Raw genomic sequence first — 17,652 nt, forward strand, 5'->3', positions numbered from 1 at the left:
TATTTATTTTGAGAGAGAGAGTCCCAAGCAGGTTCCACATTGACAACACAGAGCCCGATGTGAGGCTTGAACTCATGACCTCATGAGATCATGACCTAAGCCAAAGTCAAGAGTAAGATGCCTAACTGACCAAGCCAACCAGGCGCCCTGGCTCCCATCTCTACACCAGTGCAGTGAGGACACCTTCCCTCTCCATCCCCAGGGGAGGGTGCAGTGAGCTGAGATGCCCTTCTGGAGTTCTCCAGGTATGAATGCTGAGGGCCCAGGTTCCTTTCTCCTCAGTGCAGGTCCTCAGCTCTGGAATGAGGCCTCGGTGCCCCAATCCGACAGCCACTTTATAGCACAGCCATGTCCTGCACACCAGTGCTCTGGGCTGCCATGCTCTCTCCTGAGAAGGATGACAGTGGTGAAAAGTTGGTCTGTTTTCTCTGAAGTACGTTGCTGTACCAGGTTACTTTGTCATAAGGAAGGCTAGCAGAGATTGGACAAGTCAGAATATTGGATTAACCCCAAGAGCATCCTTACTGCTGGGGACAGTGCTGGGGCATGGGATGGGGGGGCGGGGAGTGAGGATGAACAAGATGGTGACCCTGCCTTTGGGGTGCTCAACATTTAAGAGGGGGTGAGTTCCTTGTGAGCAGTCTACAAGAACCTGAAGAGAGACAGACTAAATACTCACTGGGACATGTCGAGGCGATTCTGTTGAGTTTGAATGGAGGAAATCCCGGAGAGCTTCTAGGAGAAGATGACCTTTGAAACAGGTCTTTGGGAAACGAAACGAAATATTTCCTCTACCTACCTTTGGAGGTAGAGGGAAGGGCATATGGGGCTGAAGGAAGCAGGGGGTGTCAGTTTGCAACAGGGCGAGTGTAAATGCAGAGCAGAAGGGGGGTGGGGTGGGGGTGGGGGCAAGACCAGACAGGGAAGGGCCTGTGGCTGGAACTCAACGTATGTGTGAAAAGGCAGGCAGGCTGTGTGTTAGCGAAAGGTGAGGTCATGCCTTGAGGGGCTCGAAGACCCTGTTAAAGCGGTTGGCAGAAAGGAGGCATTGCCCTCAGGATCTCATGTTTCGGGAAGATTTTCCTCGCAGTGGAGGGAAAAGACTAGAGCCAGAGCCAGCAGTTTGGGGGAAAAGATGCGGAGACCCAGGGCCCCTCCTTCTAGGTGGTTGAGGAGAGGAACTCGACCCTTGAGTTTTGGCTGTTCTTACCCCAACTTGCAGAGAGAAACTTCTGGTTATTCTAGCAGCATTCCTGGGGGGCCAGGAAAAGGAAGCAGTGCCCGTGGTGGCCCTCTGGGGGCCATGGAAGGCTGGTGTCCTTCCTCCCGACCACCGTCCAGGAGACTTTCCACTGCTCCCACGTGAGAGCCGTGATCCCGCCGTGGTTCTGAGTCTGGCACTAGAAAGCCACATTTTCCACCGAAGGGAGCCGCAGGAAATAATAAATCTCTCAAGATTTACAAGTTAGGAAATTCCTTCAGGAGAGTAAATAGAGAAGACGTGGGGCAGCATCGGGGCAGAGCAGGGAGCCGCTGCCCAGGATCCTCCGGGCATAAATTCTGGGGGGCGGGGGGGGGGCGGGCAGGGGGGCTGGGGGTTGTCCACCAGAATTCATGGCTGGAGCCTTTAAACATAATCGAATTCGGTCCCTCTTTTGCTTCCTCCTCACTGCATTCCTGGTTTGTGTTCCGCCAGTGGTCAGGGTGACCCCCAGGGCGTTGATGCCCAGGTCACTGGATGCTTGTAGTTACGCGGGTGTACTCACTCCGGGCCCCGGTTACGCCGGCTCTCATCTCCCCAGATGAAACCAGAGGCAACGGAGCCTCACACGTCACCCATGTTTGGGCTGAGGATTAAGGACAGGACCTCCGGAACGTCCCTTGGAGGGATACATCTGGGTCTGATTACCTTCCTATTTACTGGAGACCGTCCCATATACGCGCCCTATGGAACAATAGCAGCGAAGCGAGCACACCCGCCGGGCACAGCCGCGCAAACGCCCTCGGCCCCGCCTGGGGCGGGTCACGGCGGAGGGCACCCCCGCGTGCAAGCGCACGCACACGCCCTGGCTCCCCTTTCTCCGCCTGGGGTCTGTTGCGCCTCGAGGTCCCTTCAGCGTCAGAGACCGGGCTCGTCAGTGTCCCCTCTCCCCTCCCCGCCTGCGCACCCCGCACCCATTCCAGGGCCGGCTGCCCCATTCCGCCGGCAGGTGGCGCCCGCAGCTCTCGGACGACCCGGCCGAGGCCTCCAGCCTGAACTCCTGGCCTCCCCACCCCCACCCCTGGAATGGGACAATTTGGGAGTCATCTGTGGGAGGCCTGCCAAGGCCTTAAATTTACTGCTTGGAACTTGGATAAGTTTCCCCAGACGAGGCACTGGAGGGGAAAGGGGAGAGGGGAAGGGGGGCAGCCGGTCCCGGGCGCGTAGGGAGGATCCGGGCAGGGTCCGGCCAGCTTCAGCTCTGGCTGCCTGGAGAAGTCTTTCCTGCAAGGCCCCACCCCAGCGGGGTGTCTGAAGCAAGTCCAGGTCACACCCTGGAAGGGGAAATGCTTTCACTGGTGTGAAACCCCAGGAGAACAAAAGGATTCACAGACCAGAAGCGAAGCCAACAAGAGCATAGAAGTCATGTCCATCCTCCCTGCCACCGACTCAGCTCTGAACCCCAGTTTTCAGCCTCCACTGTTGTGTGCAGCCGGGGCCAGCCTGTGAGCCTCACGTCAGGATTCATCACCAGCTGCCTCCTTGGGGCTCGGTGGCACTCAGCCTTCTGCATCTGTCACAGCTTCCCCAGTGAGAGAGTTACATGCGTCAGTAGATCGTCTATTAGTCTATCGACTGTGGTCACCCCAAGCCAGGGGCCAGGCCCCGTTTTCCCTGAAGTTCCCGTGAGCCCACAGTATGGTCAGCTCAGAAGTCCCCGAGGAGTCTACACACAATTCAGAACGTTCTGTTTAAGAAGATACTCCTATCTCTCGGGGTCAGCGCCAGGACCTGGAGAAAATTCCACCAGCTGGAGCTGTGAGGTCGAAGGAGAAAATCCCTTTTAGTCTGGGTCATAGGACTCATGTCCTTTTCTCCTGAGGTAGGTAAGAGGCACACACAGACAGACAGACATCTCACAGCTCCAGGAGCGGACGCCGGGAATGCAAAAAATGTGGTGGTGCCAGCCACAGAGAGGTCTGCAGATGCCTTCCTAATTGAGCCTTTCTGGGAGCAAACTGGCTGGAGGAGAGCCGGGAACAGAGACGAGTGTGGGGACAAAGTGCCCGGGGTGCTCTGATCCCCCTCCTTTTTGGCAAACGTAGAGACAGCCAAGGCAGAGCCTTCAGTTTCTTCCTATAAAGCACCATTGTGTCTGCCATGCCCATTGAGAAAGATTTGCTGTAACCTTGAGCAGTTCTATGGCAGAGCCTTTCCTAAAGGAGTCCAAGTCCCTTTCCCTGTGGCTTTCACCCATCTGGAGCCACCCCGGGCAAACAGATTTGCTAGGACAGTAAATATATGTATACAGATGGGGCTCAGAAGGCTCTGCAGAGCGCCTACTAATTGCTAGACATCCTGCCTATGTTATTTGGCGAATGAGAAAACCCAGGGAGTACTGTTATTATATGTGTTATGGTCTCCTTGCCGTAGACGAGGAAAGGCAGCTCAGAGAGCTGCGTAACTTGCCGAAGGCGCACACACTCCACTTGGGCTCTGTCATCTAGCCCGTCTTCGGCTTCCCTCCACGTGGCCGGAGACAGGGCTCTTGCTTCTGCAAACCCTCCTGTCTCCGGGCTACCTGCTGATGTCTCTGACTCTCCCTTCCAGCACATGCATCCAGGTCCCAGTCCATCCTGGCCAGCTTCTGGAACCCCCTCTGGCTGGTCTCCATCTTTCTACAGTAGAATTTTCAGATGGGGATATATTCATCCTTGTTGCTTTGCTTCAAAAACATCATACACCAGTTAGGATGTGGCTCCCTCTTTTCTTACTTGAAGAACTAGCATGAGCCTTGAGTCCCAGACACACACTGACCTTGGCCCCCGTGGGTGCTCAGGGTAGCAGAGGGAGCCCACCCAGAGGTCGGTGGACATCACAGCCATCAGCTGTCGTGGTTGAGACAGTGCCTCTCTCACCCTGCTTCCCAACCTCCCGGCCTCTGAACCCCCAACTCTACCACTTGGCATAGGTCGCATTACGCTTTCAGTGCCATGCTATTTATTCTTTAATAAATAGTTAATACAGGGGCGCCTGGCTGGCTCAGTCGGTTAAATGTCCAACTTCGGCTCAGGTCATGATCTCGCAGTTTGTGAGTTCGAGCCCCACTTCAGGCCCTGCGCTGGCAGTGCAGAGCCTGTTTGGGATTCTCGCTCTCCCCTCTCTCTCTGTCCCTCTTCTGTTCATGCTTTCTCTCTCTCTCTCAGGATAAATAAATAAAAACTTTTAAAAAAAAGGTAATACATTCTCATGGTTTCAATTCACACATGTAATACAAGTAAATATGTATGGGTATATTCATACTCTTTTTTCCTTTTTATTTATTTTTTTTAAGTTTTATTTTTATTTCTAGGAGAGAGAGAGAGAGAGAGAGACAGCGTGAGCAGGGGAGGGTCAGAGAGAGAGGGAGTCACAGACCGAAACAGGCTCCAGGCTCTGAGCTGGCAGTCAGCACAGAGCCCGACGCAGGGCTCCAACCCACGAACGGCGAGATCATGACCTAAGTGAGAGTCGGTCGCTTAACCAACTAAGCCACCCAGGAGCCCCTCTTTTTTCCTTTTTAAAAATACAAAGTCAGTATACCAAAACCACTGTTTCACACCTTTTCTTTTCTCTTTTTACTGAGCATTCATATCTTCCAGCTTATGAACAGGGATTTAAGTTCACCCCCCACTGGTGGTCAAACCTGAACCCTGCCTGGCGCACCTAAAACACAATGTGGATGAAACCCTCAGCCAAGGTTTATTAAACAAATAATCCCCACATGGATCTTAAGAGATTACTGCCCCAGTGTTCTTGCTCGCATTTCCCATGTGCCTTTCCCAGGAACTGAGGGGACTTGGCACCATTCTTTGGGGGACGTGACCCTACTTCATAAAGAAAATAATCATCCAGGAATTGAAATTACTTATTCAAACCAAGCAGCTGCTGTCTCTCAGCTACTCTGATTTTGTGCTTTGGAGGCCTTCGAGCTAAGTTTCTGAGAGAGGAGAATCTTGGCTGGGTTTTCTCAATGATAATTTCAGTATACACAGATATCTTAGGAAGGGCAGTCGTGGGACTTCACTTCCGGCTTCCACCTTGAACTGAAGACAGAACATGCACCTGCCCATTTTTTAAACCTTTCTTTTAGTTTCCCTGACTGCAAAGCAGTGATCATTCAACCTGCTGTTAGGACTTTAAGCCTTCCAAGGTATTAAATACCTAGCATTAAACAGCACAAAAACAAAACAAACAAACAAAAAAATAACACCACAAAAAAACCAAAAACCCAGCTGGTCAAGTGCTAAGAATGACACTCTGTCTTTGCCTAAATATATTATAAGAAATGGAAGTATCTAGCCTTCGGGGGGTGGGGGCCATCTGCAGAGCCTGGGAGTCCAGAAACCTTCCATGATATATGCGCAATAACTTAGTCATACCGGAGGAAAGATCTAAAACAGACATAGCTTTAGAGCCTTCATGATAAATGGCTCTTAACAAATTGAAGCTGATTATTCCTCTCCCTCACATTCCCAGAGAGGTGGTCTTTGCTTTTAAACACAGTTCATTCCTGGAAACTCCATCTTAAAGGGAAATCCTGCTTTAATCGTATGGTTAAGGGCTTCTCTCTTCAAACGCATTCAGTCTCCTGAGAGCCGTGAATGGATGTACGTGACGGAGAGGAGGAAGACAGATTGTTAGGCTGTGCTTCACTAGGGTGGCGAAAACTGAAGCCTGCTCCGAATAATGCTCTCCAAAGAGAATGAAGTTTATTGTAACAAATGATTGGTGCAGTTATTGAATTAGGTAGGTGGCCATTGAAATAAAAAGAAATACCGATTGAGACACACAGTGAAGTCTGAAGCTCCCCAGCGAGATTTAGAAAGTGGTTTTCCGGTGTAACCTGCACCCCCCGCCCCCCCCCCCCAAAATCCTCTCTCCACCTGGGCCCTTCTACCTACACACCTTGGTCCAGTGTCAACGATGACCTTCCCAGGCCTTGTCTTCCTTCACAGGGAAGTGGCCGTCCAGGAGTCCAAGAATAAAATGTCAGGAAATGCCTGTGGGTCTCCTGAGGAGGGAGAAATCACATTTATCAAATGGTGCAGAGCCTGGAGATGGAGAGAAGGATGAGCCTCCTCTCCAAGCCTGAAGAACCAGGAGTCTCTGAGACCAGAAAACCAGAAAGCAGCTAATTAAGAAGTGAGCTGCAGGGCCAAGTGAGTCTTTGTTCACTCCGCGTTCTTTGTCTGCCATCTTAAATATCAAATTTAAACACGTGAGGGTGTGTCTTTGGAGCTGATGGGTGGCATTGGCTCCCGCGGAGCAAATCTGGGGAGAAAGCAAGGAGCTCTCCCTGGAGTGGGAAGCACGTCCTCCTGTGGGCTGGGAATCTCCCCCCAGGACGCAGTGTGGGGGCCAGGACGAAGCCACCGGAACCCGCTGGGAAGGAGCCGTTCACCGGTCCCCGACCCGGTGGAGAGCGCCGTGGGGGCCGTGTCTGGAACTGGACTTGGGTCCTGACAGGTGAGCTGGCTCAGTTCTCTCTAGGGAAAGTACCAGAGAGGCCTGGCTCAGAGCAGCCTGGCGGTTTCACTTGCCTGGCATCATCTTCGGTGAGAGAGTGATCTGGCAGATGCCATCTCTCCCCACCAGCTTGGCAAGAGTCTGATCTTGTGTGGGGAGGTGAGTTCTCCTGGATCAGGTGAGCACTCCCGGGTGAGCCAGCACAAGAGCTTCTTGTCTTCTCCGCAGACAGAGAGAAACCAGTGTCCACAGAGGCAACTACAGAGCTACACACCCATTCATGGCTTCTCTCAACCATTGACCAGCATCCACGGTCCTTTCCTTTGGTAACAGACTCCAGCTTTACTTGAAGTGGCAACGAGACTAATTCCCTGGCATCGCTGCAGCAGGAGTGGCCACTGAGATGCCAGCAAAAGTTATTAGCTAGGTCTTTGCGGGGGGCAGACCTGGTGGGGAGGGACCGTGTAGACCCTTGCCCTTCTCCTTTCTCCCCTCCGGAGTGCCGAGGTGCCGGCTAGAACTTAAGTGGCCTCTTGGTTTGTGAAGCACACAAGGAAGTCACGTTTTAGAAATGGCTGAGGAAAAATCTAGACGTCCTAGCTCCTGAGGCTTTTGTGGACTGCAGCCTATCCTCAAAGACACCTTTTAGATGAGCCGATAAATCCCCCAACTTGCGATTTGGACTCTGTTTTTAACCAAACAAAATGCCTCACTGATTCATGCTGACTCACAGAATAGTGAGCTCCCAGTCACTGGAGATGTGCAAGCATCAGCTGTGGTGCTCGTGGGGAGAGAAGGATGGCGGGGGTGGGGGCGTGGGGGGTTAAGCACAGGGTGCCTGAAGTCTGCAGTACTCTGTACGTGACCCGTGCTGGGCTGTGCCAAACCACAGGGGTCCTAGAGGTGTTCAATCCCAGACTGTCGTGGCCATTATATCAGTGGTTTGCGTCTGAGGTTTCAAGCAGCAAGCTAGAAAAAGAGAGGAATTCCCCCACAAATTAGTGGCCAATGTGAACCCCCCGCTTCTAGAACCCGTGACTGTGCAGGAGAAGAAGCTTCGGGGCCCAGGGTGCAGGTAGCCCTGGACAACTCCGGCTTGAGCGTGACTGCCCTTTGGGCCTATAGGGGGCAGTAAGGAACTACCAGATCTCTGTCTCCTCTCTGGCTCAGGACAGTTGTCCCTCCCTGGCCCAGGAGAGAGTAAAGAATGGGGCTGGGGCTAGTGCAGAGTGGGTGGGAATGAAATCCTCTCCCTGTCCCTATTCTTCTTAAAGATCTAAAAACGCAGAGCATCTGGTTTTCAAGTTCAAAAGAAACTGCCCCACCAAACTTCTCAACGAGAGCTTGACATTTCTGTCCCTGAATCTGGGACTGGGAAGAGGCCTTGGAGGCCAGCCAGTCCTCACCAGTCATTTAGCAAATGAGGAAGCTGGAGGCCCCGGGAAGGGAGGCCCCGGGTCCAAAGCACGCAGGGCGTCAGTGGCAGCGCAGGGCCAGGGATCTGGGCCTTCCGATTTCCAGTCTAGAGTTCTTTCCACCACACCCATCGCCATGGCCACATGTGTTTTCTTTTCTGGCCCTTGCGGGACTCTGGCTGGGCTGGGGGTCTGATGTGAACTGGAATCTGTTCAGTTTCACCTCTCATGGCTCCTGCTAGCTCGCCTGCTCTGGCTGACGGAGGCAATTAGAACCAGACATCCCATAAGGGCATTCCAGGGAGATCTCTTAACATTCCACAGCAGCTGGGGACTTGCCTTTTCCTGCAGAAATCATCTGGTGTGCAAACACCCCGGCGTGTAAGTCACAGGGTGGGAGAGGGGTGCTTACACACACGCTATCTCTCGCTACACACTCACCCCCGGGCAGAAAAAAATAAAGAAATGTGCACCAGCGATCTCTTTCCTTCCTACCTCCCGAAGAGGGAAGTGAGGAATTTCCAGGCCACCCTGGGAACATCTAATTACTTGCTGTGAGGGAGGAGCGCTGTGTTTGCGCTGGTCAGAAGGGTGGGAGGCATTCCTGTTTTCTTCCACCCCCTGCGGATGGTTGCTCACCACTGGGCTGGGCGGGGGGGGGGGGGGGGGGGGGGGGGGGGGGGGGGAGGGGGGAGGACAGCCAAGGGGTGTCGGTGGCCAGCTCAGCGAATACACAATCGCAGGACCCTGGTTTAAAGGCGTTACCTCAGTTTCCCCGCGGGGAAAGCGGAGCCTCCAGAAGACAAAACAGCAAAGCAAGGAACTCCGACCCAGGACCACTGACTTTTGACCGACCAGCCTCGGATATCGGAGGGGCTGTAACATCCCAAACTGAAAGACGGACCCTGGATCATGAGTTGCTGGCAGGCTTCTCTGTATCTCAGGGCTCCCATTTCACAACTGTCATCAGGAAACCTTGTTTTGGCCAACAACGTGCTACTGTCAAGTTGACTAATGTTCAAGTAAACCCAGAGGGCCTTTTGTTAGACGTGCGTGCGTGGGAAATGGCCAACGGCACTGGGGAGGCAGGTGGGAAAATTGCACATCTTCTTTAATCTGAGGGTCACGTAGGACCACCTGCTCTAACTGTGATTTATAGGAGGACAGAGGGGACCTAAGGGACACTCTTCTGACATCTACATACCCAATTGTTTGCAGAGCTTGAGCTAGAACTTCCATTTTCCATCCTAGGATTTTTCCAGCACTCTACTTTCTCACTCCCAGATCATCCTTTGGAGGTTGGATGTTTGCTTGAATATCCAAGAAGAATAGTTGTAAATAAAAAAAAAAAATTAAGTCAGCTCACAAGGACTATGGTTTTTATTAGCTATCCCCTATAACTCTGGCTGCCTTTTAAATATGTCCTGGACTTGTGGTTAATTGATTGTTGTCCATTACCAACTCATGCGTTATGTGATTTCACATGACAGGTTGCCTTTCCATCTCTGTGCTACCCATTTTCCAGTGATCTCTGCTTGCTGACATCCCTTAGATCTCTCTGTGCTCCACACGCTGCATTGTTTTTGTTTTTGTTTTTGTTTTTATCAAGCCAACACCAGAGAGATAAGAATGAATTCCTCCAGCCCATTTTGATGGTAATTTTCAAGTTTGGAAGAAGGACTGCCTTCATTCATTGTTTCATTCAGCACCAAAACCTTGCTGGAGCTAGGAATTGTGCAAGGTCCCAGGGTTGGGGGGTGGGGGAGCGGGAGGAGAATAGTGAAACAGACAACTTGGTCTTGAGGAATTCATACTCTAGTAAAGGAAGATAGAGCATACCTCTAATGAGTTTTAATATAGAAAATAGACCCCATAAGAGAAGGCCAGAGGAAGTGGATTCAGAAGTGAGGAAACCCCTTCTGCTGGGAGAGGGTAAGAGAGCAATCGGGGACGAGTCTTTAGAAGTGGTGGCGTGAGAACCATGCCCAGAAGGATGGGTAGGCTTCTGTTGTGCTGAAATTGTGTAGGTGGAGGAGGTGGGGCAGGGCATTCTCGGGGGGAAAGGCAGGCGAGGAAGAAAGCGATGGTCTGTCGGGTAAATCATGACGGGGCCAGTCTGGCTGGTGAGGCTTGCCTGCCTTTGGAAGGCCACAAATGGTTGTGAACGAGTCTGGGGCACAGACGTGGGGAAGTCATCCTGGCTTTCTGAGTGGACAAGTGATATGGGCGTGGCCACCTTTGAGAGAGGTGGGCTGGCAGCCGTGTGTGCATACACGTGACCAGGCTCCCCTGAATGAGCTTCCCAGAAGGTCCCTGGAGTGACCACCTGTGTTTGTAACTCCAGCTGGAGCCACACTTTACAGTTTTCCAGGAGCTTTCACAGCCTTGACTCTTCTGATGCCCACAGGGCTGCTATGAACAATTTGGGGGCATTTCCATTTTCTGTACCGGGAAACAGAAGACCAGCCCCAGGTTGAACGGTGAGTCAAAGTTATAGCCGGGCTCCTGCTCTCATTTCTTCTGACCCCAGATCCTGGACTTTTCTCAGCACCACTCTGGCAAACCAGCTAAGAGGGGAAGGGTCAGTCCAAGAACACCAGCCTTGGGATTTTCACTGAAGAATGCATCATGGGTACAAAATTAGTTTAATCGAAGGGACAGGACAGCATGTGTGGACGTGTGTGGATGTACATACACAAGCCCATGGGGTGCTTTATATTAAGCTGACATACTTGGCTAACAGGTTTTCCTGTTTCTCTGCCAGAAGGGTAGCCATGGCTCTTGTCGTGGGGGGAAGTCAGTCCGACAGTGGTGGCACCATACTGCTCTCACCAAAGCCAGGCATGTGAGCAATTGAGCCATTGTGCTGATAGTGGTAGGAAAGCACTGGCCTTGTCATTGATAATAGGATTCATAGGGAGAGGCCATTATCCCGTGGGTCCTTTGCTGGTCTGTCCTATGAGAGAGAAAGGAATGCTTTCAGTCAAACACCTCCACCACCAATCACCAAGGGAAAGTATCTGTCATTTATTGTGCCCCGTGTTCTTGATCACAACATTTATCCAGGGGCTTAGAGGCTTAGGCTTCTTCATTTGTAAAATGGATGTAGGTGTTAGGGGTAGCATTGAGCCCTTTGTTCTAAAAGAACCTTCCCAATTCTAAAAGGCAGGGCTGGGGGAGGAATGTAATGTCACTTAGTTCCAAAATTGACCAGCGTGACTCACGTGTAGTGATAAAGGAATGGACTCAGCCATGTCCATTTTCCAAGGATAGAGGAAGGTTTGGGGCAGCAGGTGCTCGTTTAATCCCGACACCATGTGATTCTCCCAGAGTTTATTGTTCCAACGTGGAGAGATATTTTAGCTCTGGGCCAGAGTCAAAAGGCTACGAATGGGCCCCTTGGGCCATTCGATACAGGAAGACTCTGAGGAGCTACAGTTCCAGAGGTATTTGGGAAAGCGGAGTGCTCTGGCCCCTCGGTTGATGGAGGGCTCAAGCAAATGACCAAGTAGCCTTGAGAATGGGAGGGGAGAGAAGAATGAGCATTCACCAGAAAGTTACATGTCTCAGCTGCTAGGGCCAGCAAGTTAAATCTTCCCACTTAACTAATGGGGACGCTAGCAGGGGATGCGACTTGCTCAATACCACCCAGCTAATTGGTGATAAAGCTGACTCTTAGGGGCGTGATGGGCCCTTTGCAAGATGAAGCTGGTATTAAGATGGAGATGAAGAGAGGACTCTGGGTAAGGAACCGAAGAGGAGGTGATAGAACCCCTCACAGTGAGGAGGACTGATGAACCCTTGGATGATGGTGAGCAGGAAGTGTTCTCTTTTAGAGCCCGAGGGCTTGTCTGCACAGTGAGGAGATGGGCTTGGAGATCGCAAAAGTCTCTCCAGGATGGGATGCCTTGTGGTCCCACCAGAGCCCTGCTGTGCCTATGGGGGAACCGAGGGAACTGCTCCAGGGTCAAAACTACTAAAGAACAGGCATTCACAGTCTCAGGTAGGAAGTGGCAGGACAACTTGTGGGGGGGCAAGATAGGGCAAAGGAAAGTGCTAGACGCAAGACAGGAGACAGCCAATGACTGGATAAATAAACAGGATGGGGCTGGTGGTAGAGAAGGAGAAGAGACGGGGTCAGTTCTTCCTGAAATGCTGAAGGGAGGAACTGTAGGAATCCATGGCAGGCTGCCCTGGAAGGTACCATTCCAGGGTGTAGACCAAAGACCTGGTTTCAAGTTCACTACACTACCTACTGTCTGTAAGATCCTAAAGAAGTCACGGCGCCTGAGATTGAGTTTCCTAATTGTAAAAGGAGAAGAATGCTCCCTAACTTACAGGGTTACTGAGAGAGTTAAATGACGCAGAATATGTGGAAATGTTAAAGAGAGTTTACTCATACATGAGTTGGTTAATTTACTCATATATTCAGCAAGCATGTGCTGTGTACCTACTGTATGCCTGGAAAATAGTTTAGAGTCTCAAGCAGTGCATTAAAACTAAAGTGGAGATAGAAAATGAGCTCAAATCATCTGTTTTGGAAGTCTAGAGTAACCACAAGTGTTAGGAAGTGGCTTGATAGAACCATCAAAAATGTAAATCAGCTGCTTGGCAGTCACCATTTTGGATGTAGCTGGTGGAGAGATCGGATCTATTCAGGGAATACCATGGCTGGCTAGATCAAATGGAGGGGAAGCATGGATAGATGTCACTCAGAGATAGTAATGGGTCTCCTTCAACAGAAAAGAAAGATAGAGCTCTAGGATTTCATAGTCCAAGCGTGGCTATTTAAACCAGCTCTGAAACACTTTTTGGTTTTCTACTATAGGACGGTGGGGTTCTATCATCTTGGGCCTAACCTTCAGGATGCTGGACATAGATGGTTTCTCTAAAGATGTTTTGTTCTGTTTTTTCCCCTCCATTTGAGATCCTTAAGGTTTTAGGGGTCTATGAGAATTGCAGTAGGGATTTGCAACCTATTTTCAAAATTTCAAACATCCTATAAAAAAAACCACATGTCCTTACAATGAGGTTTTATTTGGCTAGAATAATATCAACCAGCCATGTTGATCAGAGCCTCTGGTGTGTGCTTTGATGAATAGAAAGGAGAAATAAAATAAAGCCTGCTTAATAAGTTCAGTGTGTTTAGAAGTCAAAAATCTCTCAAACATGGGGGCCTAGAGCACTAAGGATATAATAAAAAAAAGACTGAAAATACAGTTGAAAACGTTGGTAACTATGACTTTGATTCAATTCTTCTACTTTTCTCTTTATGAACTCAAAAGCCAGAGAAGCAAAGAAATGTGCCCAAGGTCAGAGCTTCTTGGTGGCAAGGCCAGACCCAGAAGCCAGACGCTCGGCCACTGGGCTTTTACTGTGCCTCAGTGTTCCTGAGCATGGTTTTGAAATCTACTTAAATTGGTAGGTGGGTATTAGCAGAAGCAAGTCACCTTCCTAAAATCACTGCCTGGGTATCAAAGGGGAAAAGGACCCAACAAAGGCCTTTTCCTTGGGCCACTCTTCATCTGAGTCCAGTCACCTGATGGGTCATTAGTGCAGCTCATGTTTGTCTGATGGAATTCTCCAAGGCTGGGGGAAGATTGACAGGCAGGAACGCCCTGGGAGGTTCTTGGGGGAGATGGACATCCTCTCTTTATCTTCAAAGCAAATGTTCAGGAAGGGAAATGGCAACACTTCCCAGAATTCAGAAGTGTTTGGCTGAAGCAAAAACACAGATGACATATCAGACTGACGTCTCATCCATGAGAGGCAGAGGCACAATTGCCAAGGTTGATGAGGAAATTGCTTGTTCATCTGTGGAAAGCAGGATAGATAGAAACCTCTCCTATCTGAAAAAAGAGCACCTGGCTAAATCTGGGTTTTCCAAACAGGAAATTATGCATAGGGACCCAAGGTTGTGAGCTGTTGAAGAAAGGTGTTTAGTGAAATGTGAGGTTATGAGTTAACAGCAGAAAACATTCCAACTTTTTATGAGGCTATAAGAATTCTGGGAAAATTAGGTAAGATGAATTTAGATTCATAATGGCCAAGTGGCCATATATTTTCATTTGGGAAGACTAGGGATGCCTCCTTTGGAAACGTCTAATGATTACATTTGGAACATGCAATTAACCTCTCTATTTGGGAGCTTTCATAATTTAATAGAATATTGTTTAGATCCCTTCAAGCCGTAAGTCTCTCTAATTTCCACATATTTGAGAGTCCTTCCTGGCCCCGTTTTCTTCCAATGAAGTTGACCGACTCTGGTTCCAACTGGATATACTTAATAGTCACAGAATTTGTATTCACTTTTGCCTCCTTCACATGAAAACCACCTGCATCTTTCAGGAAAGCAGATCTGATTATGCCATCAGTCCCTGCTTATGACCCCATGGTGGGTTCCTATTGTTATTGAAAGTTGAAACCTCTGAGTGGGCCCTATTGCATCTTTGAGGCCCATCATCGTCCTGCCTCTCTGGCCCCAACTTCTTTTGCTCCAGCCATGTTGTTGTTGTTGTTGTTGTTGTTGTTGTTGTTGTTGTTTTTAATTCCCTGTAATCACCAAGGCCCCTATTACCACAGGGTCTTTATATATATATATATATAAATATATATATATTATTTATATATTGCTCCCTTCACCAAATCCCTTGCCTTCTCCTCTTCACCTGATTGTCCTTTAGATATAAACCTACTTGTCACTTTCCTAGGAAAATTTCCTCCACACTCGAGTTTACATCAAACTCCCCATTTACATGTTCTCAGAGCACCATGAACTCTTTCTTTATAGCCCTGAAGGCATTTGAACTTTAATTTGTGTGTAGTTATTTGACTAATGTCTTATTCCTTCATTAGGCTGTGAGCTCATGAGGACTGTTGTTCTCACGACTGTGGTGGAGAAAGTGCCTGCTGCATAGTAGATGTGTTTGAGAGAATGAAGGGATGATCTCATGTTTGGTCCACAGTAGGCAGCTTTTAGAGTAGCTGAATGAAAGTGGGAAGAAGAGATGCATTAGGAGCCAATAGAGCTGGGTCCTAGGGCCTGACCCTCCACTAACTTGCTCAGTGCCTTTTCGCTGAGCAAGGCCCATCCTTCTCGAGGCATCAGGGCCTCCTAGCTAGATGGGAAATTGAATCATTACACTGTGCTGCCTGGAGTCTAAAGGACCTGAGGTTGAATCTTGGCTCTCTGTTAGTTCACTTCCCTGAGACATTATTAACTCATTTAAAGTCTGTCCAAGGTCTCAACGTTTAGATATCTGTGAGGGCCCAACCAAAGCCAGTGGTAGGGAGAATATAGAAGAGATGGAGAGAAAAGGTAGTTCAGACAGGGGGGAAAGAAACCAGTGAGTCTCCACATGTGGTCCCAGGACCAGCAGCAGCAACACCTGGGAATTTAATAGGACTGTGAAGTCTCGAACCCCATCCCACACGTACTGAGTTAGAAACTATTCAGGTGGGTCCCAGGGAGCTGTGCTGTAAGGAGCCCTCTGCACGCATGCCCAAGTTAGACAACTACCAGATTAGAGGCTGAGGGTGAGGGAGAGGAAATAGTGAAGGCAGAGGAATGGCTAAAAGGCAAATGTACCCAATTGGGACTACTCGATGGCTTGGCTTGCTGTCTCTAATAAGAATGACTCCCCGACTTGTTAATCTGTCCATGAGGCATAAGGGGTGGAGTGAAGGAGGCAAATGTAGGTCACTTCCAGATAGAAAACCCACTTTTATGAGGGACATTAAGGAAGTTATAATCAGGGAGAAACTCACGTCTTGATTTCATGAGATGAGATGTCCCAACACAGCTTGAAAGGGGACAAGGCCCTGGGAAATGGGACCATCCCATGCACCTGTGTCCTGAAGCATCTGGCAATCTCAGACACAGGGAGAGTCAAACAGCACTGAAGAGACTTAGCTATTTCCTTTCCCCGGAAACATCCTGGGCCTGAGTGATCCATTTGTGCCTGAGTGATCTCTCTTTTAATGAAGGGTCTAAGAAGGCGCTGTACAGTTTATAGGAATGCTTTCTATTCTTGCCAAATAATCAGAACATTTAATAGTTAGGACCTTGAGGGGATGGCTAAACACAGCTCCACCCATATCACCACAAAGTTTCAAACAATAAACCCAACATCTGGTTTCTTGTCTATGACATTACCATTGGGATGCTGTTGAGACCAGGGAGCCATTGTTGTTGTGAATCCAAAGAACTTGGAATCCAATGAACACTTTCTACACTGATGTATTTTGCACATGCTTTGGCTATATTCTTTCTTTGTGTGCTTGTTTTAATCAATATGTTACACATACGTGTGTTGACAATCAATAGTTGTCTCTGTTTTTTTATCCTCTTTGATACATAGAAAAGTTTTTCCAAGGAATGCTATTGTCGTCATTATCGTTATCAGTATTATTTAACAGCTAGTGTTCAATGGCAGGAGGGTATCTCTGGAAGATGAGGCTAGAGAAACGTTTTTATTCACACCTTTGATAAATATTTATTGAGCACCTATGATGAGCCAGGCACTGGGGATACAGCAGTGAATAAAATAAACAAAGTTCAGCCTTCACAAAACTTCCATTCTATTCGAGAATATAGACTATAAATAATAATAAGTGATTAGGTAAGCATATAGTACATCAGAGGTTATATGTGTTCTATTAAAAAAAAAAAGAGGCAGGGAAATATAGAAAAGATCAGAGAAGTCAGAGAAGAGGGTAGTCAGGGAAGGCCTCAGTGATAAGGAACCTAAAAGAAACAAGGCAGCGGCCCATGCAGACATGTTAGGGAGGAGCTTTCTCAGCAGAAGGAAGGGCAGGCACAGGGTTCTGGGGTTGGAGCTTGCCTAGGGCCTGCATGGGGCCAGTGTTACTGGAGTGGAAGAGGCACTGGAGAGAATATTAGAGATGGGTTTTGGAGAGCTTAGGAGTGGCCAGATGAAGTAAGATTTTTTTTTAAGAACATTGGGATACATTCTGCTTTTACTCTGAGCAAGGTGGTAACTGAGGATTTTGCACACTGGCTTCTGGGTCTGAACAGGAATATTCTGGCTCCTATTTAAAAGTAATAAAATTGGGGGGGGCGCGCCTGGGTAGCTCAGTCAGTTAAGTGTCAGACTTCGGCTCAGGTCATGATCATACAGTTTGTGGGTTCGAGCACCACGTTGGGCTCTGTGCTGACAGCTCAGAGCCTGGAGCCTGCTTCAGTTTCTGTATCTCCCTCTTTCTCTCTGACCCTCCCCTGCTCACTCTGTCTCTGTCTCTGTCTCTCTCTCTCTCTCTGTCTCTCTCAGAAATAAATAACACATTAAAATATATTTTAAAAAAGAAAATAATAATAGTGGGGTAAGGGAGAAAGCAGAGAGACCAATAAGAAAGCTTTTGCAATAATCCCAGTGAGAGAGCAGGGAGATTTGATTCGGGGTAATGAAAGAGAGGTAGTGAGCAATAAGGATTCTGGATTTCTGTTGAAGATAAAGACAACAGGATTTGCTGATTGGATTAGACATAGGGCAGAAAGGAAAGGTTAGA

Source organism: Hyaena hyaena, unplaced genomic scaffold (assembly GCF_003009895.1).
Source record: "Hyaena hyaena isolate Hyena2069 unplaced genomic scaffold, ASM300989v1 scaffold_45, whole genome shotgun sequence".
Classification (NCBI taxonomy): domain Eukaryota; kingdom Metazoa; phylum Chordata; class Mammalia; order Carnivora; family Hyaenidae; genus Hyaena; species Hyaena hyaena.